Source organism: Eurosta solidaginis, chromosome 2, assembly GCF_040869045.1.
Source record: "Eurosta solidaginis isolate ZX-2024a chromosome 2, ASM4086904v1, whole genome shotgun sequence".
NCBI classification, from domain to species: Eukaryota; Metazoa; Arthropoda; class Insecta; order Diptera; family Tephritidae; genus Eurosta; species Eurosta solidaginis.
In genome coordinates, this window is record NC_090320.1 from 241380693 (window position 1) to 241406815 (window position 26123).

The 26123-nt window shown below is 34.2% G+C and overlaps 1 protein-coding gene across 7 annotated transcripts in view; it reads right to left on the bottom strand.

Moving 5' to 3' along the window:
- LOC137240740 (ras-related and estrogen-regulated growth inhibitor-like protein) overlaps positions 1 to 26123 on the bottom strand; it is a 227772-nt gene that overhangs the window by 73110 nt on the left and 128539 nt on the right. Inside the window, exon 1 of one of the 7 annotated variants that reach the window (XM_067767385.1) lies at positions 19418 to 19440. The exons of the other annotated variants lie outside the window; for them this stretch is intronic. The gene's annotated coding sequence lies outside the window, so the exon portion shown is untranslated. Of the gene's footprint in view, positions 1 to 19417; positions 19441 to 26123 lie in introns of those variants that run through there. 7 annotated transcript variants of the gene reach the window in all.

The window sequence follows — 26123 nt, forward strand, 5'->3', positions numbered from 1 at the left end:
GTTGTACCATGTCATTACTGGAGTTGAATGTTGACATAATTTACTTATATACTGTAAAGATATTAAATTTTTTGTTAAAATTTTACTTTAAAAATAATTTTTTTTTTTAAGTGGGCGTGGTCTTTCTCCGATTTTGCTAATTTTTATTAGGCGTACATATAGTAATAGGAGTAACGTCCCTGCCAAATTTCATCATGATATCTTCAATGACTGACAAATTACAGCTTGCAAAAATTTTAAATTACCTTCTTTTAAAAGTGGGCGGTGCCACGCCCATTGTCCAAAATTTTACTAATTTTCTATTCTGCGTCATAAATTCAACTCATCTACCAAGTTTCGTCGCTTTGTCTGTCTTTGGTAATGAATTATCGCACTTTTTCGGTTTTACGAAATTTTCGATATCGAAAAAGTGGGCGTGGTTATCGTCCGATATCGTTGATTTTAAATAGCGATCTGAGATATGTGCTCAGGAACCTACGTACCAAATTTCATCAAGTTACCTCAAAATTTACTCAAGTTATCGTGTTAACGGACGGACGGACGGACGGACGGACGGACGGACATGGCTCAATCAAATTTTTTTTCGATCCTGATTATTTTGATATATGGAAGTCTATATCTATCTCGATTCCTTTATATATGTACAACCAACCGTTATCCAATCAAACTTAATATACTCTGTGAGCTCTGCTCAACTGAGTATAAAAATAAAAGTCCGGAAATAAAAGTTAAATCCGGACTTTTATTTTTTAAGGCCAAAATAAAAATCCCGCTTGATAACAAAGAAACGGCTTATACGAAACAAACAGTTTTTTTTAATTCGGATAAGCCGTTTCTTTGTTATCAAGTCGGACTTTTTTTTGGCCTTAAAAAATAAAAGTCCAGATTTAACTTTTATTTCCGGATTTTTATTTTTAAAAGCCCGAGTTTAAATAGTTCTATCGCACTAAAAAAATAAAAATACAGATTTTACTTTTATATGTGGACTTTTATGGAACAAGTTCGAAAAATAAAAAGGATGCATGATTCGACATGATATTGCTATATGGGATACCTGGGAACTCAAACATTTTCACCTAGGACAATTTTTTGACCAGGACTTTTTCGACTCCGAAAAAAAAAACTATTATTTTCCGTCCCTGGTTGGCAGCCATAATTTCGAAATAGTAAAAGACTTCGTTTATTTGGGAACCAGCATTAACACTAACAACAACATCAGCTCTGAAATCCAGCGAAGAATCACTATTGCCAATAAATGCTCAACTGGGTATAGAAAGGAAAGTGATTAGGTATTCAGGTTTAAGTCGAAATCACAGCCTCTTTAGGGTTTTGTTGGTTGTTATACATTATTTGGTTAGATTTATATAAAGTGCTAAAGTGCGAACAATGAACAAAAAAAAAATATTAAAATAAAATAAAATACTTTAAAATCAAAAAAAAATAATAATAATGAAAATTAAAAAATTTAAATTAAAATAAATTAAAATAACATAATATAAATAAAATATAATAAAATAAAATAAAATAAAATAAAATTGAATAATATAAAACAAAACTAAAATAAAATAAAGTAAATTTTTATCAAATATAATAAAATCAAATAAAAAAAAAATAAAATAAAACAAAAAAAAAATTTAAATTTAAAAATTTAAATAGAAATAAATTGAAATAACATAAAATTAAATAAAATAAAATAAAAATATTATAATGCATACTCATATCGTAAAAAAAATAAAAAATTTGAATTTAAAAATTGAAATTTTATATTTATTTGTTTTAAGTTATCTTATATTATTTTACTTTTTTTATTTATTTTACTTTATTTTTTTTTTATTTGATTTTATTGTGTTTAATTAAATTAAATTTATATTAAATCAAATATATAAATTTAATTTAATTTAATTTTTATGAATTAAGGGGTGTTGAACTTATTGCTTTAAATGTATGAAAACAATTTATTGAAACAATTTTTTAAAATTATAATTTGTTTAATAATTAGGGAAAAATTTAAACAACGTGACATCAGGGCGGACAAGGCGACAGCTGTTTCGACTATACCTTGTAAATCTCTTCAAAGCCTTTTTCCCGGGAGTGGGATTTGAACCCACACCCCTACGATGGTTGAAGTGTTACAAACGCATTCAATCACGTCGTGACGTGTGATTCCTACGATGGTTGAAGTGTTACAAAAGCATTCAGCCACGACGTGACGTGCGGGTTTAAATCCCCCTCCCGGGAGAAAAGACACCTGTCGCCTTGTCCGCCCTGATGTCACGTTGTTTAAATTTTTCCCAAATTATTAAACAAATTATAATTTAAAAAATTGTTTCAATAAATTTTTTCATACATTTAAAGCAATAAGGGCAACTCCCGCTTAATTCATAAAAATAAAATTAAATTTAATTTATATATTTAATTAAATTAAATATAATAAAATCAAATATATAAAAATATAGTAAAATAAAATAAAACAAATTAAAATAATATAAAATAAAATAAAATAAACTAAATTAAAATAAAATAAAAAAGTAAAATAATATAAAATAAATTAATAAAAAGAAAATAAGATAATATTAATTTAGAATGATATAAAAAATTAAAAAAAGTAAACTAAAAAAAATAAAATAAATATAATAAAATAAGATTTTACTAAATATAATAAAATCAAATAGAACAAAATAAACAAAAAAAAAAACTAAAATAAAACAAAATAAAATAAAATAAGATAAACGAAAGTATAAATCTTATAAAATGATATAAATACTTAAAATAAAACAAAAAAACTAAAATTCACAAATTGAAATAAAAGTAAATTAAAATAACATAAAATACAATAAAATCTAATAAAGCAAAATTATTATAAAATGATATAAAAAATAAAATAAAACAAAAAAACATAAAATAAAATAAAATAAAATTTTATTTAATTAAATATGATAAAAGCAAATAAAATAAAATAAAGTAAAATAAAGTAAAATAAAATAAACATAATTAAAATAAACATAAGTAAAATAATATGAAATGAAATAAAATAATATGAAATGAAATAAAATAGAATAAAATCAAATTTTCTGAGGGGGTCCGCGATTTAGAGGTACTATGACATTTTTTTTTTAATTCAGGAGAGTCTTTATTTGTTCCATGTGCAATTTTAAGCCGAATTTCAAAAGCAACGAAAATCTGCATTTCGTTTTAATATTATAGTGATGTGTGAAAAATAAAAATCTATATATATAAAAAGAAAGGCTAAAATGTGTGTTAGTTGGTCGCCGGTGTTCGAAGAAATGCGTTGGTCGATTTTGCTCAAACTTTCACACAAGTTGCGTAAACCTCACGCGGAGGTTACTACATGGGTTTGGTTGCGATCGACGCACATAGGTAGATTTTCAAGTTTTAGGCGGCCAAAAATATTTTATTGGTTATATCTTCTTAAACCTGTTTAATAAATGAAAAATTATAATAATTTGTGTAATTAATCGGTTATATTAGAATAGATATTACACTGTGTAACACTAAAAAACACCTGCGCAGTGAGGCTATTTTTCTTGTTGTACCTGAAATAGCAGAATCCATCACAATTACTCAATTCAATTGTCTTAAAACTTAAAATATTCACGTTAAAACATGCGATTTCACACAGGTTAAAAAAACTAAAACGCGCGTTTCAGAAATAGCTAAATTCCGATTATTTGACAGCTAACGCCAGGTATGCGATGGATGGGAAGGGATAGAATCAGCCGCGTAGCCAGAAAAAATTTCGGAGGGGGAGCGGGTTTTGGCCAAAGTGTCAGTAAATAATAATTACCTGTAAATATACACATATTTATATTTTTATTTATTTGAAATTTTTCTTTCTTTCTACAAAACAATGTTTATTTTTCTTGTTTGTTTTGCCATTTTGTTTAGGATTTCTTCATGAGTTACTTCAATAGTGGAGTGGATGTTGAGTAGAGCCAGCCTATTCAGTCTCTCCTGGCCCATTCTATTTCTTAGATAAGTTTTTAACCTTCGAAGGGAAGAGAAAGGGCGTTCGCTAGGAGCAACGGAAACTGGAAGCGTCACAGCAATTTTTATATATCGATGTACCGTAGGGAAAAAAGACACGGAAAAATTATTTAATACATCAATGAACGTGCTTGGTCGCTCCTGTTGTTATTGTTGTAGCGATAAGGTTGCTCCCCGAAGGCTTTGAGAAGTGTTATCGATGTGATGGTCCTTTGGCGGTGGAGAAGCTATATATTGCGCTGACAACCTGAAGGGTTGCGCTACACAGCCCTTTGAATCTGGTACTTTAGTCGCCTCTTAGGACAGGCATACCTACCGCGGGTATATTCTGACCCCCTAACCCGCTGGGGTCTTGGTCGCTCCTCCTTTGGAATTGTCAAACAATGCCTGAAAACGTTTTTCTATGTTTTTTATTATGGCGTAATACAAAAATATATTCTTGATCATATTTTTATTTGATTTACTTGATAAGAGACTTCTTTAATTTCATTTTTATTGAGAGGTGGGTAAAGCCTCGTCAAAACCGCACATGTTGTTTTAATTGATCTCTAGAATTTCAACAACGAAGCAAAAATGTATAAATAATGTCGATACAAAATTACACTTTCCGAGACTCCTCTTCGTTTGCAAGAAAAGTTAATAACTCGCCTGTATATTCTTTTTGTAGACAAAACATTTGCCTACTCTCAAAAAAAATTTATAGATTTATTGCAAAAAGCCTGTGAGTTATTAACTTTTCATTAAAATATTCCTTATTTTATTTTAAACACTGTATCTTGCAAACGAAGCGGAATCTTGAAAAATCGCTCAAGTGTATTTTTGTATCGACATTTCCTACATATCTTTGCAGTCTTTGTTGAAATCCCAGAGATCAATGAAATTACATTGGCGGTTTTGACCTGGCTTCACTCAGGTGAAACATATGAAAATGAGATGACTGAGCATGAAAATAATGAAAATTTCGATATTTTAAAAGGAGCGACTACCAATAACTTCTCTCAGTGTGAAATATTATTTAATTTTATTCTTTCGCATTTTCATTATTGCTATTAATGCTATTTTTCTAACAGGGGTTTTAAAAGTGAACAGAGTAATTATTCTAGTAAAGACGTATATTTTATAATTTTCGGAAATTTCGGGGGGGGGGGGGGGCGGTTTGAACCCCCAAACCTCCCCCCTGAATAAGCGCCTGGGTAGAATCATTGTTCCCCTGTTTATTCTTAAGCTGTGGGAGTGCTTTTTTGTAATTGTGGGAACTTTCAGAAATTCAATTATGGCCGCCTAAATGTCTAAAATCTACCTATGTGCGACGTACAGGGTCTCGAGATATAGGCCGAAACGTGGCCCCGAGTACCTCTAGAATGTGTTTATAGAATATGGATAACAAAAGAAAACTGTTGATGAGTGCTTAAGTACAGAGTAATATATTATCCAGAGACGGGCTGGGACTGGGATTAGGACTAGGACTGGGACTGACACTCGTCGTGGGACTGGAACTGAGACTCGGAGTGGGACTGGGACTGGGACTGGGACTGGAATAAAATACATACCACCCTCTGGGACAGGCAATAAGTGATGCAGAAGAATGAGAAGGACTTGAGAGAAGAGAAAAGAGAGAAGGAGATTGAGAAAGAGACAGAATGAGACGAAGATGGAGATAGATGAAGCGAAAAGGACGGAGGAGGAGTAAATAAAAGGATTAGGAAAAAGTGAAGAAGGGGAGGGCAGAGTCAGACGGAAAAAGTTTATTAAAATGTATGCAGATAGGCCAAATTTAGGGCAGGACAACGTCTGCCGGGTCTTCTAGTAAAATAAAATAAAATAAAATAAAATAAAATAAAATCAAATAAAAAAACAAAGTAAAATAAAATAAAGTAAAGCGAAATAAAATTAAAATAAAAGGATGATAAAAAAATTGTAAGGACTACCCTTTTATACAGACATAATCTTGTTTAATTTTGACTAAAAGACTTTAACAATAGCTCTTGTAAAAGAATTTTGGGATTTAAAACTCTAAAGGCGGGGCGCAATCTTTCAATTTAAGGCAAACCATGTACTTGGGATTAACTAATTGATTATTAAAAATTTAAGCACGCGCTCTACCTTTATAATTTTAAATCCCAAAATTCTTTTACAAGAGCTATTGTTAAAGTCTTTTAGTCAAAATTCAACAAGATTATGTCTGTATTAAAGGAAAAATTGCCTTCTATTTTTTGGTCCATTTATATAAAGGTAGTACTTAAAATTTTTTTATCATCTTTTTATTTTCACTTTTTTAGTGCTGCCTACAAAAAGGCATTTGGAATTTTGGGTTCTGACTCACGGCCCAAGTTTCAAGTCTCTAGCTCACCGGGAAGTTACTTAAAAATCGATTGCAAGATTCCCCTCGTTTTTCAAGGATTTGCAGTTATCTTAACTAGCGCGCCACCTAGCGGAAATTTGTTTTATATAAGTTGTCACTAGGCCTCTAACTAAGTGCCAAGTTTCAAGTCTCTAGGTAACCGGTAAGTTAGTTAAAAATTGATTGAAATATTCCCAAATCAAAATTAATTCTCTTAATATCTCGATCCATGCGCCACCTAGCAAAATTTTTTTGATCAAGTATTGCATTGCCATCGGGCTATGACTCACGGCCCAAGTTTCAAGTCTCTAGCTCACCGGGAAGTTAATTAAAAACCGATCGCAAAATTCCCCTCTTTTTTAAAGGATTTGCAGTTATCTTGACTAGCGCGTTACCTATCGGAACTTTGTTTTCTATAAGTTGTATTGTCACCAGGCCTCTAACTAAGTGCCAAGTTTCAAGTCTCTAGGTAACCGGGAAGTTAGGTAAATATGGATTGAAAGATTCCCAATTTAAAATTTCTTTTCATACCATCTCGATCCGCGTGCGCCTCCTAGCGAATTTTTTTGGATCAAATATTGCACTGTCACCGGATTCTGATCCACAGCCAAGTTCCAAGTCTCTAGCTCACCGGCAAGTTATTCAAAAATCGATAGCAAGATTACCCTCATTTTTCAGGCATTTGTAGTTATCTCAATTAGCACGCCACCTAGCGGAACTATGTTTTTTATAAATTGTATTGCAACCAAGCCTCGAACTGTATGCCAAGTTTCAAGTCTCTAGGTCGCCGGGAAGTTAGTTAGAAATGGATTGAAAGATTCCCAAATCAAAATTAATTTTCTTAATATCTCGATCCATGCGCCACCTAGCGAAATTTTTTTGATAAAATATTGTATTGTCACCGGGTTCTGACTCACGGCTCAAGTTTCAGGCCTCTAGCTCACCGGGAAGTTACTTAAAAATCGATCGCAAGATTCCCTGCGTCTTTTTCAGGGATTTTTGTTTATCTCGGTTCGTCTGCCAACTGGCGATATTTTGTTTTCCACGAGTTGTAGTACCATCGACTCGAAAACTATGTGCTAAGCTACAAGTCTCTAGGTAACCGGGAAGTTAGTTAAAAATGGATTGGAAGATTCCCAAATCAAAATAAATTTTCTTAATATCTCGATCCATGCGCCACCTAGCGAAATTTTTTTGATAAAATATTGCACTGTCACCGGGTTCTGACTCACGGCTCAATTTTCATATCTCCATCTCACCGGAAAGTTACTAAAAAATCGATCGCAAGATTCCCCTCGTTTTTCAGGGATTTGTAGTTATCTCAATTAGCGCGCGACCTAGCAGAATTTTGTTTCCTGTAAATTGTATTGTCACCAAGCCTCGAACTGTGGGCCAAGTTTCAAGTCTCTAGGTCGCCGGGAAGTTAGTTAAAAATGGATTGGAAGATTCCCAAATCAAAATAAATTTTCTTAATATCTCGATCCATGCGCCACCTAGCGAAATTTTTTTGATCAAATATTGCATTGTCACCGAGTTCTGACTCACGGCCCAAGTTTGAGGTCTTTAGTTACTTAAAAATCGATCGCAAGATTCCCTGCGTTTTGTTTATAGATTTTCCGGGATTTTCGTTTATCTCGATTCGTGTGCCACCTGGCGGCATTTTGTTTTCCTCGAATTGTAGTGCCATCGACTCGCAAACTATGTCGATCTCAAAATTTCTATTTTAAAATTAATTTTCTGTATATCTCGAATCGTGCGCCACCTAGCGGATTTTTTTTCACTTGCATTGTAATGTCACCCAGATCTGAACTATGCTCTAAGTATCAAGTGCCTAGCTTAACGGGAAGTTACCGAAAAAGACTTTTCCGTGGGTCAAAAATTCGTTTTTAAATGAGGGGACAAACATAAAAGCGACTTAATATAAAGGTATAGAAAATGAAAGAAAAATTAAGTTAAATTATATTAAATCGATTTTTAATCGATTGGTTATCCGTTTGTTATTGAAAAGTTTTGGATGTATCATCGAAAAATTATCGAATGTTATCAATTTCTTATCGGATTGTTATGGAAATTAGCGATTTGTTATCAAAAAGTTATCGATTACTTACAGAAGAGCTATCGATATATTGTAAAAAGGTTGTCAATTTGTTTAAGGAAACTTATGGATTTGTTATCGTTTGTTACCAACTTGTTAACGGCGTGTTATCGAAAAGTTATGGATTTCACTACCAAAAATAAATTGATTTGCTACAGAAAATTTATCGATTTTTTAACGGTATGTTACAAGTTTGTTATCGGCATGTTATGATTCAAATTTTCTTACTATATGGGGAATATCAATGACAGTTGCATAAACATAAATATATTCATCTGTAAGCAAAATAAGTAATTGATTTAATATGATGAGCTAACGACACTGACACAATACGTAGCTACAACAACCAATGAAGGACTCAACGTGTGAGACAAATCTCTTGACAACTATAATTGATTAAAAGCTTTAGCTGTTTGCTTACTGATGTAATTATGTAGTTAATCTGGTAAGAGATTCAACACTTTTACTCAAAAGGGTAAGGAAAGCACTAAATTTGTTCCACACCAAATCTGGGTCTGTTAATTTACAAGCATGATTGGTAGTTTGGTCCATTGGGATCGAAATTGTAATGGAAGGCAAAAATGATGTTGCTATTTTTGCGTATCTACTTGTCTCTTTCTTTCGATTTTTTGGCATATTTTTTGACGTTTAACAAGATGTTCCGTGCAAGTATTGGACCCAACATATGTCTAAGAACATACAAGAAATGCATTTGCCGGAGCATCAAAGTTGGATCCTTAGCTAGTGTAGCCACGTTGTGATTGGTATGAAAGCAGAGCCAAACTCTACTGCGCCCTAACGTGTAGATGAGCGGCTTGCATGCATGCATGCATTGCGCGGTGCTGGAACAAAGTCTTTCCCTCATTGGACCACCATGTGAAGTAACGGGGGCCTTACCGCAGCAAGAGGCGCTGCTGCTAAGAAGTGATTGATCAAATAAAGGGTGATAACAAAGATAATTTCGTTTACTCATAGATTATAAAAGTACCAAAGTGCAATCTCGCTGTCACCAAAAATATGAACGAAGCGTCAAAGCAGCTCCTCGATTCCTTATTATTGGGCTAATAGATCACAGGTTGAGTTGATGAGTTGATATCTATGGAAAGTTGCGGCGAGTCTTGCAGATCAAGAACCAATACAGTAAAATAAATCCGAGCGATTTTTCTTTACTATTGAGGAGGGTTCGGTTTGGTTTTAATAGTGTATTACCCATGGCTCTGATCTGAAGAAAAGGTTTCCGGAAAATTTTTAAAATGTTTTGGTACAGTTATTCACACAAAGATTCTTGATTCTATTGGCATCTTTGGAAAAACTTCTTATCAGTAGTTTTGCAGGGTTGTTTCCCCGATAAAAAGGTTCGAGTTTAAAAACTGTTTCCAGGGTGTCAATTCCCTAACTGTGAAAAACTGAAAAATGTACAGTCATTGAAAACTCATTTGCACAACTAATTTACACTTTAAATTTTCATGCGATTCTATAAATTATTGTGCACATTGTTTTGCTGAATGAGCGCTGAATGTAAAAGTCTTATGTCCGTGAGAAAATATTCATCAAACGCCATGAAAACCAAAAAGTCATTCTGTAACAGTGCGTATGAGTTTTGAATGTCACAATAGTGTATATTGGCTGCCAAGACAACTCACGAAGTTTTTATCAGTGTGTTTTTTTGTTCACAGTATTCCATTACAGAATCAGAATTTCAACGTTTACACAATTTTTTGGATACACTTTAAAATTCACAATTACCGAATAGGGCCCCAGTTCAAATATTTAACAATATAAACTCAATTTAATTTTTTTACAAATTTTTGTCAATAGGTTCTTAAAAGCTCATAAATAAAAAAGGAAATGTAACTTTGGTTTAATAACGGTTGTATGTAATGAAATGAAGCAACCGAGATAGATATACAGACCAATTCTAAATATTCTCGCGGAATTTTGTTCTCGCGGATTTTTTTATTCCCGCGGAAAAATTCCTCAAATTCTTTTCTCCTAGGGAGAAGAATAATTGGGGAATAGGAATTTCGAATTTTCGAAGTCAGCTGTTTTGTCAATTGAAATTTCGTTGCGCATTTCCTATTTTGTTTAAAAAATTGTAAAGTTTAATTATTGTTGCCAATTTGTTTGAAATTAAGAAATAAGGTATACACAATGCACATTACTGCATTTCATGTGGTATTCACTGAAATGAGTAATGAATTGGTGCCATACAACATCAACAGAGGAGCGTAAGAAGAAGACCGGCGGGATAACACAAATCCGCCGGATGTGCCTGCATTCATTCTGCAAAGCAATTTTCTGGCGGCCAAGTCGAGTTGAGTTCGCCTTTCGCCATATGCCAAAATCTATTTAATCCTTCTTAAAAAATCTTTGCGCGATTTCTGGATGGCTGCATCAAATATGCGAAGAGCTCTTCCGTTGCTTATGATATACTTTTCGACTTAAAATAAAGAATATTGTGGTTGTTGTTGTTATTGTGTTAACAGTGAGAATATTGTGGTAGAATGTAAATACATATTTTAGCACAAATTTTTACACATAAGTGTTCTTTCTTAAAATAACCAATTTCCTTTAACTATTTTGATGCATTCCATTTAATTTGACTAGTGAAAAAACTCCTATTAAATGGCAGAGAAATCTCCCTCTCCCTCACATTCATAATACCTACTTTTCTCCCATAACCGATTTCCGCTTTTTCGAACATTGTTCAGAATAGGAGGAGAGGGAGAAGTGAAAAAACTCACAAGGAATTTTTATTTAGAATATGAGGAATGGGATAAGGGAAAAAACTCGCACGGAATTTTCGTTTAGAATTGGGCTGATAGACTTCCTTACATCAAAATCATCAGCATCGAAAAATTTGTCCGCTGGTCCGTTATAATGGCAGCTTGAGCCAAAATTGAGATATCTTTATGAAATTTGATATTCAAGCTTAAATGGACCCAGAATATATTGGTATTGGAAATTACCGAAATCGAATGATAACCACACCCATCTTTTCGATATCAAAATGTCTAAAAATGGAAAAAATGCGATAGTTCATTATCAAAGACCGATAATGTAATGAAGCTTAATACATATGTGGGTTACATTATAACGGAAAATATAAATTTGGTAAAATTTTGGAAAGTGGGCGTGTCACCGCCCACATAAGAAAGACAATTTCAAAGTTTCTCAAGCCGCAAATCAAAAGTCATTGAAGAGACTTGGCATGGACGTTGTCCTTGCAATTATAAATACACTTTGTGAAATGAAAAAGATAGGTTGGGGAACACCCCCACTTAAAGATTTTTTTTTTTTTCAAAGTCTAATGGTAGCAATAAATGCAATATCTTTACGGTATTTAACTAAATTATATTGATAGTACTCCTTAGTGGTGTAGCAAAACAAAAATGGGTAAGATCGCTAAGGAACCACGCCCACTTTTTATTTCATCAAATTCCTAGCCAGCGAAGCTTTCATTAAATTTTTGAAAAAAAGTTGTATTGGACTTGAAATTCCATATAAGCAATATAGGTCGCTAAGGCCCACTTGACGTGAGCGGTTAAATCCATAAATTTTTGAATTTTTTTTTAAATTTACTCTGAATTAAAAAATTACTTGTCTTTCTGCAAGTGCGTCTGAGGTACTGAAATACCACATGAATTTAAAAAAATGTTCTGCACTTTCAGCCAGCAAATCAGTTTTAACTATCAATTTTTTTCAGTGCCATAATATTTTTGAATAACTTTTTAGTTGTTGATTTGTTAGTGTAAATTTGTTTATCACACTTAAGTGCCACAGCTTCATGTACTTTTTTTTTACACTCTTATAATAGGCCAGACACTAGGCCGGGTCGATTTGTGGGGAGGCAAAAAAATCGCCCATTGCTCTGTGAAAATCATATTCTAGGGATCAAAATAAGAAACTTTGCCGAAGGAACCATACCTCTAAAACGAATTCTGATGTCCCCCCCTTTGGGTCGTAGGGGCAAATTTTGAAAAATCCATCTTTGAAATGCCTATGTTTTTTTCTTTTTGGAGTTTATTTTTCTCTTTAGAAATTTATTTAGTCAGAACATATGTAAATGACAAAATGAATTTGACTTAGTAATAGAAAAGAAATTAAAAAAATGATTAGAAATTAGCGTTTTTACAACCCCCTTTTAAAACCAAGGCATCACTGTGATGCATTTGCATGTCGTAAACATAGTTGTGTAGGTTTTTTATTCAACCGTTTTAAAAAATGAAGGTATCACTGTGACACAATTGCAGATCGTAAGATTGCTTGTGTTGTTTTTTTTAAGCCACCACAAGACACAGCAGGTGGAATTGAAATTGCCACTACCCAAAAGTTCGACCCAAAGGGGGGGACATCAGAATTCGTTTTAGAGGTATGGTTCCTTCGGCAAAGTTTCTTATTTTGATCCCTAGAATACGATTTTCACAGAGCAATGAGCGATTTTTAAATCGACCCGCTCTACCAGACACATAAGATTTTTGATGCAGCATCGTGCGCTGACAGATAAGTACAATTCGGCAATCTTAGGATCGGATGAGACACACAATTCTTCAACAAGAATTTGACATTTGTTTTGGCTATGAGTGCTTTCACACTTAGCAAGTGAAGTTATTTTTTCCACTCGTTGGTACTTTTCCAATATTTTTCACAATAAAAAGCTGCGTTTTAATAAATATATAAATATGTTAGCGAAAATTTGTCTGGTATAGTAAGAATGGTTATAACAGTGCTTCGTGAAATTTTATATGTAAAACAGCAAGTCGAAATAAGTTTCAACTGCTAAGTCTTAAGTTCAAAAGTATCAAATTTATGAACATGAGGAAATCCATTTTGACGAGTCCATAAGAAACAGAGGCCCTTTCAAACGTATCTTAATTTTATTTGAGGTCATATGGGATGGCGGCCGCCGTGGTGTGGTGGTAACGTGCTCCGCCTACCAGACCGAGGATCCTGCGACAAAGTAGCATGGAAAATTTATAAAAAAGTTTTTCGTTTAGACAAAAGGTTTTCTAAGAGGGGTTGCGGTTATTTGGCAAACTCTCCGAGTGTATTTCTGCCATGAAAGGCTTATCAGAGAAAACTCATCTGCCTTGCATATGCCGTTCGGAGTCGGCATAAAACATTAATTTGTAGAAAAAATTAATGGAAACAGGATGCAAATTGGAAGACAAGTTCGGACTCAAATTTCTTCGGAGGTTGTCGCGCCTTACGATATACATATATATATTTTTTTAATGGGTGTGCGATAAATTTTGTTTTGTAAATTTGAAAAAAAAAAGTGCTTCGCGTGTATTGGGCTTACTCAGCTTTGGTTTGGTTTTATGAAATTATTCTTTTCAAGCCAAGCGTTTAACGTATAGAAAAACTAGTAAAGAAGGCTAAGTTCGGGTGTAACCGAACATTACATACTCAGTTGAGAGCTATGGAGACAAAATAAGGAAAATCACCATGTAGGAAAATGAACCTAGGGTAACCCTGGAATGTGTTTGTATGACATGTGTATCAAATGGAAGGTATTAAAGAGTATTTTAAGAGAGAGTAGGCCATAGTTCTATGGATGGACGCCATTTAGGGATATCGCCATAAAGGTGGACCAGGGCTGACTCTAGAATTTGTTTGTACCATATGGGTATCAAATGAAAGGTGTTACTGAGAATTTTAAGAGGGAGTGGGCCTTAGGTCTATCGGTGGACGCCTTTTCGAGATATCGCCATTAAGGTGGACCAGGGGTGACTCTAGAATGTGTTTGTACGATATGGGTATCAAATGAAAGGTGGTAATGAGTATTTTAAAAGGGAATGTGCTTTAGTTCTATAGGTGAACGCCTTTTCGAGAAATCGCCATAAAGGTGGACCAGGGGTGACTCTAGAATATGTTTGTACGATATGGGTATCAAATGAAAGCTGTTAATGAGTATTTTGAAAAGGAGTGATCCTTAGTTCCATAGGTGGACGACATTTCGAGATATCGCCATAAAGGTGGACCAGGGGTGTCTCTAGAATGTGTTTGTACGATATGGGAATCAAATGAAAGGTGTTACTGAGCATTTTAAGGGGGAGTGGGCATTAGGTCTATAGGTGGACGAATTTTCGAGATATCGCCATTAGGGTGGGCCAGGGGTGACTCTAGAATGTTTGTACGATATGGGTATCAAACGAATAGTGTTACTGAGCATTTTAAGAGGGAGTGGGCATTAGGTCTATAGGTGGACGCCTTTTCGAAATGTTGCCATTAGGGTGGGCCAGGGGTGACTCTAGAATGTGTTTGTATGATATGGGTATCAAATGAAAGATGGTAATGAGTATTTTAAAAGAAAGTAATCCTTAGTTCTATAGGTGGACGCCTTTTCGAGATATCGCCATAAAGGTGGACCAAGGGTGACTCTAGAATGTTTGTACGATATGGGTATCAAACGAAAGGTGTTACTGAGTATTTTAAGAGGGAGTGGGCATGAGGTCTATAGGTGGATGCTTTTTCGAGATATCGTCATTAGGGTGGACCAGGGGTGACTCTAGGATGTGATTGTACGATATGGGTATCAAACGAAAGGTGTTACTGAGCATTTTAAGAAGGAGTGGGCATTAGGTATATAGGTCGACGCCTTTTCGAGATATCGCCATTAGGGTGGGCCAGGGGTGACTCTAGAATGTTTGTACGATATGGGTATCAAACGAAAGGTGTTACTGAGCATTTTAAGAGGGAGTGGGCATTAGGTCTATAGGTGGACGCCTTTTCGAGATATCGCCATTAGGGTGGGCCAGGGGTGACTCTAGAATGTGTTTGTACGATATGGGTATCAAATGAAAGGTGGTAATGAGTATTTTAAAAGGGAGTAATCCTTAGTTCTATAGGTGGACGCCTTTTCGAGATATCGGCATAAAGGTGGACCAAGGGTGACTCTAGAATGTTTGTACGATATGGGTATCAAACGAAAGGTGTTACTGAGTATTTTAAGAGGGAGTGAGCATTAGGTCTATAGGTGGACGCCTTTTCGAGTTATCGCCATTAGGGTGGGCCAGGGTGACTCTAGAATGTGTTTGTACGATATGGGTATCAAATGAAAGGTGCTAATGAGTATTTTAAAAGTTCTATAGGTGGACGCCTTTTCGAGATATCGCCATAAAGGTGGACCAAGGGTGACTCTAGAATATTTGTACGATATGGGTATCAAACGAAAGGTGTTACTGAGCATTTTAAGAGGGAGTGGGCATTAGGTCTATAGGTGGACGCCTTTTCGAGATATCGCCATTAGGGTGGGCCAGGGGTGACTCTAGAATGTTTTTACGATATGGGTATCAAACGAAAGGTGTTACTGAGCATTTTAAGAGGGAGTGGGCATTAGGTTTATAGGTGGACGCCTTTTCGAGATATCGCCATTAGGGTGGGCCAGGGGTGACTCTAGAATGTGTTTGTACGATATAGATATCAAATTAAAGGTATTAATGAGGGTTTTAAAAGCGAGTGGCCCTTAGATGTATATGTGAAGGTGTTCTCGCGATATCGACCAAAATGTGGACCAGGTGATCCAGAAAATCATCTGTCGGGTACTGCTAATTTATTTATATATGCAATACCACTAACAGTATTCCTGCCAAGATTCCAAGGGCTGTTGATTCCGCCTTGTAGAACTTTTTCATTTTCTTCTACTTAATATGGTAGGTGTCACACCCATTTTACAAAGTTTTTTCCAAAGTTATATTTTGCGTCAATAAACCAATCCAGTTACCATGTTTCATCCCTTTTTTCGTATTTGGTATAGAATTATGGCATTTTTTTCATTTTTCGTAATTTTCGATATCGATAAAGTGGGCGTGGTTACGGTCGAATTTCGGCCATTTTTTATACCAAGATAAAGTGAGTTCAGATAAGTACGTGGGCTAAGTTTAGTAAAAATATATCGGTTTTTGCTCAAGTTATTGTGTTAACGGCCGAGCGGAAGGACAGACGGTGGACTGTGTATAAAAACTGGGCGTGGCTTCCACCGATTTCGCCCATTTTCACAGAGAACAGTTACCGTCATAGAATCTATGCCCCTACCGAATTTGAGAAGGATTGGTAAATTTTTGTTCGACTTATGGCATTAAAAGTATTCTAGACAAACTAAATGAAAATGGGCGGAGCCACGCCCATTTTGAAATTTTCTTTTATTTTTGTATTTTGTTGCATCATATCATTACTGGAGTTGAATTTTGACTTAATTTACTTATATACAGTAAAGATATTAGATTTTTTGTTAAAATTTGAATTAAAAAAAATTTTTTTTTAAAAAGTGGGCGCGTTCTTCATCCAATTTTGCTAATTTTTATTTAGCACATATATAGTAATAGTAGTAATGTTCCTGCCAAATTTCATCATGATATCTTCAACGACTGCCAAATTACAGCTTGCAAAACTTTTAAATTACCTTCTTGTAAAAGTGGGCGGTGCCACGCCCATTGTCCAAAATCTTACTAATTTTCTATTCTGCGTCATAACGTTAACACATCTACCAAGTTTCATCGCTTTAACTGCCTTTGGCAATGAATTATCGCATTTTTTCGGTTTTTCGATATCGAAAAAGTGGGCGTGGTTATAGTCCGATATCGTTCATTTTAAATAGCGATCTGAGATGAGTGCCCAGGAATCTACATACCAAAATTTCATCAAACTACCTCAAAATTTACTCAAGTTATCGTGTTAGCGGACAGACGGACGGACGGACGGGCAGACGGACGGACATGGCTCAATCAAATTTTTTTTCGATACTGATGATTTTGATATATGGAAGTCTATATCTATCTCGATTCCTTTATACCTGTACAACCAACCGTTATCCAATCAAACTTAATATACTCTGTGAGCTCTGCTCAACTGAGTATAATAAAGGCTGCCTTACCCCAACAAACATCGATAAAAAATTTCCTCAGCCTTCGACAAATGTACAGTTTCAAAGCCAACATCAATCTCTGATTATTTTTTATAGTTCCAAAATCATTCTGAAACTATTCCTCAACCATAGAGAAATTTTTGTGAAATTAATAGTTCAAAAATCTATATCCACCACATATGCAGGGTCAATATTTCCACATTCCCACTCAGCATTTAGGTGATTCAATTTTGAATTTCCCTACCCCAGCCAGCATTTCTTGAAAATATAGATCAAAAAATATTTAAATATCATACCCCAAGATGATTAAAAACGTTCAAATTTAAAAGCAATTTCTGTTCCAAAATTAACGTATCGTCGGGAGAAAAATGTACCATAAATGTGATTATTATTGAATAATCATTTATGATTCCTATTTCGAAACGCTTTTTATTCATATTTGATATCATTGTAAAATTGAGCTGTAATTGTTTTAGAGTAATATTTGATTGCTTTTCACAGTCATTTTCTGATCATATTCGTGAATATATTTCAATCGTTTTGGTTGAAATTTTTTAATCATTTTTGAATGCCATTGTAATGCATTTATTCTTCATATCTCATTCAAAATAAGATAATACATAATAATCTTATTTCATCAGGGGAAGAAAGCATGCGGAACTGAGCTATTTGAACCACAGCTAACTCGCAAACAAACTTGACCGATATACACCTGCGACTACAAAATCCAACATCAGCATTGTCGTCTGCATCTTAAAATACGGATACGATACGGGATGTTGAAGCCGTATCCAGGTATGTCAAGATAGTTTCACTTACCTGGGGTTCAAATAGCTCACAACCTATGTATTGTCCAATCATTATGTATTTTCTGGGAAGCTGAAGGGGAGAAATGGTTGGGGAAATCTTCGTTCACGAGCAGCATTACATTATTTTTGTCTTGAAGAATATCTTTTGCATAAATAATAAAATTTTTATATATTTTTTCTTAGCTTCATGATTGAAAAAATATGTGTATGTGAAAAAAACAAAATTTGTTATGAAAAGTAAAATTTCAACAAGTATAAAATTCATTATTGAGTCAACAAATATATTCATAAAAGATTCAGAAAGCTGAATGAAAAATGATTATACATTTTTGATCACCTAAAGTAAACATATTTGATTCAAATATGATTCCAAAATGTGATTGAAAAACTATATTCAGTTTTTGATCATCAAAGGTAAACATATTTGATTATTCTTTTTGTTGGTTTTTATGAAATATTAAAATTTAGTTATTAAAGGACTTCAAAAATGATTCCAAAAAGTGATCGAAAAATGCTTTTTAGTTTTTCATCATCAAAAGTATTCATATTTGATTATTTCTTTTGTTCAATTGTATGATAACTCATTATTTAGTGAGAAAGAGTAATCAAATTGTATTGATATGTCCCACTCAGCATTTAGGTGATTCAATTTTGAATTTCCCTACATATCAATACAATTTGATTACTCTTTCTCACTAAATAATGAGTTATCATACAATTGAACAAAAGAAATAATCAAATATGAATACTTTTGATGATGAAAAACTAAAAAGCATTTTTCGATCACTTTTTGGAATCATTTTTGAAGTCATTTAATGACTAAATTTTAATATTTCATAAAAACCAACAAAAAGAATAATCAAATATGTTTACCTTTGATGATCAAAAACTGAATATAGTTTTTCAGTCACATTTTGGAATCATATTTGAATCAAATATGTTTACTTTAGGTGATCAAAAATGTATAATCATTTTTCATTCAGCCTTCTGAATCTTTTATGAATATATTTGTTGACCCAGTAATGAATTTTATACTTGTTGAAATTTTACTTTTCATTAAAAATTTTATTTTTTTCACATACACATATTTTTTAAATCATGAAGCTAAGAAAAAATATATAAAAATTTTATTATTTATGCAAAAGATATTCTTCAAGACAAAAATAATGTAATGCTGCTCGTGGACGAAAATATCCCCAACCATTTCTCCCCTTCAGCTTCCCAGAAAATACATAATGATTGGACAATACATAGGTTGTGAGCTATTTGAACCCCAGGTAAGTGAAACTATCTTGACATACCTGGATACGGCTTCAACATCCCGTATATGTATCCGTATTTTAAGATGCAGACGACAATGCTGATGTTGGATTTTGTAGTCGCAGGTGTGTATCGGTCAAGTTTGTTTGCGAGTTAGCTGTGGTTCAAATAGCTCAGTTCCGCATGCTTTCTTCCCCTGATGAAATAAGATTATTATGTAATATCTTATTTTGAATGAGATATGAAGAATAAATGCATTACAATGGCATTCAAAAATGATTAAAAAATTTCAACCAAAACGATTGAAATATATTCACGAATATGATCAGAAAATGACTGTGAAAAGCAATCAAATATTACTCTAAAACAATTACAGCTCAATTTTACAATGATATCAAATATGAATAAAAAGCGTTTCGAAATAGGAATCATAAATGATTATTCAATAATAATCACATTTATGGTACATTTTTCTCCCGACGATACGTTAATTTTCGAACAGAAATTGATTTTAAATTTGAACGTTTTTAATCATCTTGGGGTATGATATTTAAATATCTTTTGATCTAAATTTTCAAGAAATGCTGGCTGGGTTGGATATCGCATTGAGGTGAAGTTGAAAATAAAAATGTTCTCCAGGGTAGTTCCACTAAAGCCAACATTAATGAAATTTTGTAAATTCAAAATACTTTACATATCGACTGCTGAGCGGAATATCACTCTATTACGGTGTTTCAAATATGTTCTATCTTAAAAAACGTTAGAAAATCACCTATTTTGTAATTTGTTTCTAAAACACCATATCTTAGTATAAGTTCAATACATTTTGAAATCAGCTGCAGTGTTTATGAAGAAATTTCTGCGATAGGACGTTCTTAAACCGAATTCTGATAGAACGCTTTTGAAACCAGTTATTAAATAGGGTGTTATTGAAAAATATTGTGGTATAGAATGTTTTCGAAGTGGCAGCTGAGATCGGGTGGTATTCCACTCAGCAATCGATATGTTTATACTCAGCTGAGCAGAGCTCACAGAGTGTATTTACTTTGTTCGCATAACGGTAATCCGTGACGGCATAAACTAATCGTGATAGATATAGACTTCTATATATCAAAATGATCTGGGTGAAAAAAGAAATTCATTTAGTCATGTCCGTCCGTCCGTCCGTCTGTCCGTCTGTCCGTTAACACGATAACTTGAGGTATCTTGATGAAATTTGGTACGTAGGTCTCTGGGCGCTCATCTCAGATCGCTATTTAAAATGAACGAAATCGGACTATAACCACGCCCACTTTTTCGATATCGAAAATTTCGAAAAACCGAAAAAGTGCGATAATTCATTACCAAAGACGGATAAAGCGATGAAACTTGGTAGGTGAGTTGACCTTATGACGCAAAATAGAAAATTGGAATAATTTTGGACAATGGGCGTGGCACCGCCCACTTTTAAAAGAAGGTAATTTAAAAGTTTTGCAAGCTGTAATTTGGCAGTCGTTGAAGATATCATGATGAAATTTGGTAAGCACGTTACTCCTATTACTGTATGAATGCTGAATAAAAATTAGCGAAATCGGATGACGAACACGCCCACTTTAAAAAAAATTTTTTTTAGGTAAAATTTTAACAAAAAATTTAATATCTTTACAGTATAAAAGTAAGTTATGTCAACATTCGACTCCAGTAATGATATGGTGTAACAAAATACAAAGATAAAAGAAATTTTCAAAATGGGCGTAACTCCGCCCTTTTTCATTTAATTCGTCTAGAATACTTTTAATGCCATAGGTCGAACAAAAATTTACCAATGCTTGTGAAATTCGGTAGGGACATGGATTCTATGACGGTAACTGTTTTCTGTGAAAATGGGCGAAATCGGTTGAAGCAACGCCCAGTTTTTATACACAGTCGATCGTCTGTCCTTCCGCTCGGCGTTAACACGATAACTTGCGCAAAAAACGATATATCTTAACTAAACTCAGTTCTCGTACTTATCTGAAGTCACTTTATCTTGGTATAAAATATGGCCGAAATCTGAAAATTACGAAAAGTGAAAAATAATTCTGTACCAAATACCAAAAAAAGGGATGGAACATGGCAATTTGATTGGTTTATTGACGCAAAATATAACTTTAGAAAAAACTTTGTAAAATGGGTGTGACACCTACCATATTAAGTAGAAGAAAATGGAAAAGTTCTGCAGGGCGAAATCAAAAGCCTTTGGAATCTTGGAAGAAATACTGTTCGTGGTATGAAATATATAAATAAATTAGCGGCACCCGACAGAAGATGTTCTGGGTCACCCTGGTCCACATTTTGGTCGATATCTCGAAATCGCCTTCACATATAAAACTAAGGGCCACTCCCTTATAAAACACTCACTAATACTTTTAATTTGATACCCATATCGTACAAACACATTCTGGTCTACCCTTATTGCGATATCTCGAAAAGGCGTCCACCTATAGAACTAAGGCCCACTACGTTTTAAATAATCATTAACACCTTTCATTTGATACCCATATCATACAAACACATTCCAGGTTTACCCTAGGTTCATTTTCCTACATGGTGATTTTCCCTTATTTAGTCTCCAAAGCTCTCTGCTGAGTATGTAATGGTCGGTTACACCCGAACTTAGCCTTCCTTACTTGTTTACTTTATTTTCATGTAAATATTGCAGTATTGAAAACTTATATTTGAGTTCAATTAAAGAATCACACTTGAGTGAAAGTTAAGAACTATCTTTTACTCAACTTGAGAAACAGCATTTTTTGCCATATCAAAATGTTCTTTTTGTTGAGAACGCTATGATTCTGAAATTAAGCCACTGTTGTGAATCAACGCTGAGGTTTGAGAAATATGTCGAGCTCTAATGTAACTCAAGCCCAAATGTTAATAGGGACTAAGTATGTATGTTTAACCAAAATTTATATTTTAAATTGAAATTGATAACAAATCCATCAGTCATTCGTCAATGTCATATAAGGCAAAGCAGTCGCGACTTAAAAAAGTGAAAGTGAAGAAAATTTTGATTTAAATAAGTTCTGGTTTACGTACATAGATATATGTACGTATTTATCTTGTGAGCAAAACATCTATAACCGCGCTACCAACTACCACTACATTCTAAAAGTGTCAAATCATAGATATTACCCTTATCGATAGTTTTAAGTTGAGCTCTGGATATCCGGGTATCGAGAGTTTGAGTAGCTCGATACACGTTTGTTGGAAGTTTTATTTGTCAGATTGTCAGCTTCATTTAAAATATTTCCCAAATACGAATACAAAAGAAATCTTTTAGATATTCGATACCATTTTGTACAAAACAAGTGTGATATCTTATTCATCAATTGCCTGACAGGATGTTCACGATGGCAACTTTGTAGCGCTTTGTCATCATTTTGACAGGATGGGGTTAATATGGTGGCGCATACGGTCGGCTATCTACAGCGGCTGTTAGAAAGAGATGCAGGATGAGATTACAATAGTTACTTTAAAAATCGGTTTATCCAATATATTTGTTATTTCGAGGTCTATGCTGTAGATATCACACTTGTCATATCCGCAAGGTTTGACACCTCAATTTTTAAATAAATTGCATGCGAGAACTAAAACTTTCTGATAATAGAAAAAAGATATTCTGATGATGAGGAAAATATATATATAGCAAATTTGCGTGCAAAAGATAGAGAGGCTTACGTTATGTACAATGAATGATTGGATCAATCCACGGTCGATGCTCTTTTTAATAATTTACAGCGACATAAACAATTAGAAGAAGTCTGTAGTCACATAAAGTTTATAACAAAAGGAGGAACTCTAGGTTTATTGTGCAGTTTATGGGACGTACCGAATATTTGTTTTTATTGAAATAACTTAGGATGCTGCATAGGTTCAAAAAAGCGTCTAGTATTTACCAAGAGCTCGTAGTTATTTTATAACATAGGTCCTGGTTGGTTTCTGATAGAGTCTTTCAGTTTGATCGTTGAGAAAACTATGGAGCCATTCTGTCTAACCTATACTAACGAAGGATGCGCATTTATTCCAGGAGTAAGAATACAGAACCAAAGTTTCTTTACCCGTTTAGAAGTTATATACAGAAAACTGTTCCTGCTCTGCAAAGTAAATTGGTTAAGTGAATGGGAGAAATTGTTTTTTTGCGCATAATTTACTGCGGGCATCTACTATTATTTCGTCGTAGTCCCACTTTTACATGACGGCCATGTGTGAATCAAAGATTTGGCAAAATCTTCGTCATTGAACAGTTTCCTTTACCTGATCCAATAAACACTTCTCCTTTGATTTTCGCTTAAGTTATTTTCTGAAGAAGCTTGATCAGGTATTGAAATCCTGATCCATCTCGGTAGAGCTCCTTGACAAGATTCCTTACAAATGTAACAAAAATACTCTGCACTGATTTTACAAGAATTTCTTGGTGTTTCTAATTTAGCCATCCTCCGGTGATGGCTCCGTTTCACGTTCGGTTCTCATGGGAATGTCTCAATCACTGAGTGACTAAATTTGATAGGCAGATGTCGCTGTTGTGTTATATTTAAACATAAAACTAATGGCTAAGCAGCAAAATTTATTTTTGAAAAAGTTGATTTATCAAATGTAGCGTATCCAAACTCCTGGCTCAATTCTTTGTCGTTGCATGTACGTGCAGAACTGGTTATCTTACCACAGATCATTACAACCGCAGGACCAGCCCCCGAATTTCAACCTACAACTAACGCTTAAACTCCATCGCCAAAAATTTCTAGAAGTGCGCAGAAAATTATGCAACATTAAAAACCAGATGGTCACAAAGTATAACAGCCTATTTCTATTCTTTTACATATGACTTAGGCGGTTATTCCTTATGACCATATGGTTATAACTTTTGCATACTTTTCTGCGCACTTGATATTGTTTTAGATATTTTTGGGGATGTTAGAACTTGGGGGCAGGAATATTAAGTATTTTCAAAGCGCAGAAAGGCACACTGTATTGATATGATAAGCTGCGAGTCGCTGATAACGATAGTCAATATACAACGATGTATCGAAGTTATCGACTAGTAACAACATCCACAGACTTAAGGGCCCATTACTGATACTTAACATATACTTGACTTGACTTGGGGTAAACTTGGCAATTTAGCCACGATTATACTCAACTTAGCGCATACAATCTGGCATGTTGTTGTTGTTGTTGTTGTAGCGATAAGGTTGCTCCCCGAAGGCTTTGGGGAGTGTTATCGATGTGATGGTCCTTTGCCGGATACAGATCCGGCACGCTCCGGTACCACAGCACCATTAAAGTGTTAGCCCGACCATCTCGGGAACGATTTATGTGGCCACATTAAACCTTCAGGCCATCCCCTCCCTCCCCACCCCAAGTTCCATGAGGAGCTTGGGGTCGCAAGAGCCTCGTCTGTTAGTGAAACAGGATTCGCCGCGGATAGGTGAGGTTGACAATTGGGTTTGGAGAAGCTATATATTGCGCTGGCAACCTGAAGGGTTGCGCTACACACCCCTTGAATCTGGTATTTTAGTCGCCTCTTACGACAGGCATACCTACCGCGGGTATATTCTGACCCCCTTACCCGCTGAAGGCTACAATCTGGCATCATAATCAGCTTTGAAATTTATTTTTAAATAAATATCAATTTGTATGACAAAATGTCAAAATGAAATGGAAACAAACAAATGGCATCTCAAAATGTAAACGTCACTTAGAACTTACATAGAAAATCAAAATTCAACATACTTCTAAGTCAAATTAAGTGTTGCTAAGTTTTGAGTAATCAGTAACATGCAATGTTCATTTAACAGAACTGCAAGTGACAGTTCTCAAGTCAAGTCAAGTCTATGCTAAGTATGAGTAATGGGCCCTTAAAACTCAGACATGCCCTCATATTCCAACCTTCGCTAATGTTATAATTCCAACGCCAAAAATATTTAAACAGTATCAACTGCGCAGAAAAGTATTTAGGATCGTATTATCACTTGGAATAACAGCCTAACTCCTATACTCTAACAAAGGACGCAGGCGCTTATTCCTCAAGACCACATGGTACTAAAGCTGCACGCTTTTTTGTGCACTTAATGCTATGGTAAATATTTTGAAGATGGAGTTTTAGCATTAGCGAAGGATGGAATTCGGTGCTCATGACGAGTAATGGGCATTGGTTTTGAATTCGGGAGACAAAAATACATAAAGTAACACTTCTGTTTTTTTATACCCAGCTGTACTTGTACACAGGGTATTATAACTTTGATTGGTTAACGGTTGGTGGTACAGTTACAAAGAGCTTTATGTCAATAGAATTTTACTTTCTAACTTGAATTATAACATAAAATTGGAAAACACTAAAGTTTTTGATAATGGGTGTGGCACCGCCGCTTTTTTGTCTAAGCAATTTTCAATGTTTCGTGAGCCATAACTCGAAGAAAAATTAAGGGATCGTAATGAAATTTGGTGCCTATAGAAGGAAATATTTCTAGAAAAAATGGACTAGATCGGTTAAAGACCGCGCCCACTTTTATATAAATGACTTTAAAAGGGGGCGTAGGCAAAAATAATAAGTTAAATCTTAGCGAAAAATAAAAATAAAATAAAAAATTTTAAGCACTTCCTTTATATAAATGGAGAAAAGGCAGCGAAAAATGTTTCCTTATATAAAGATATATTCTTGCTAAACTTTGATTTTTAAATTTTGACATAAAAAAAAAAAAATTTGACATAGAAATTGCAAAAATATTT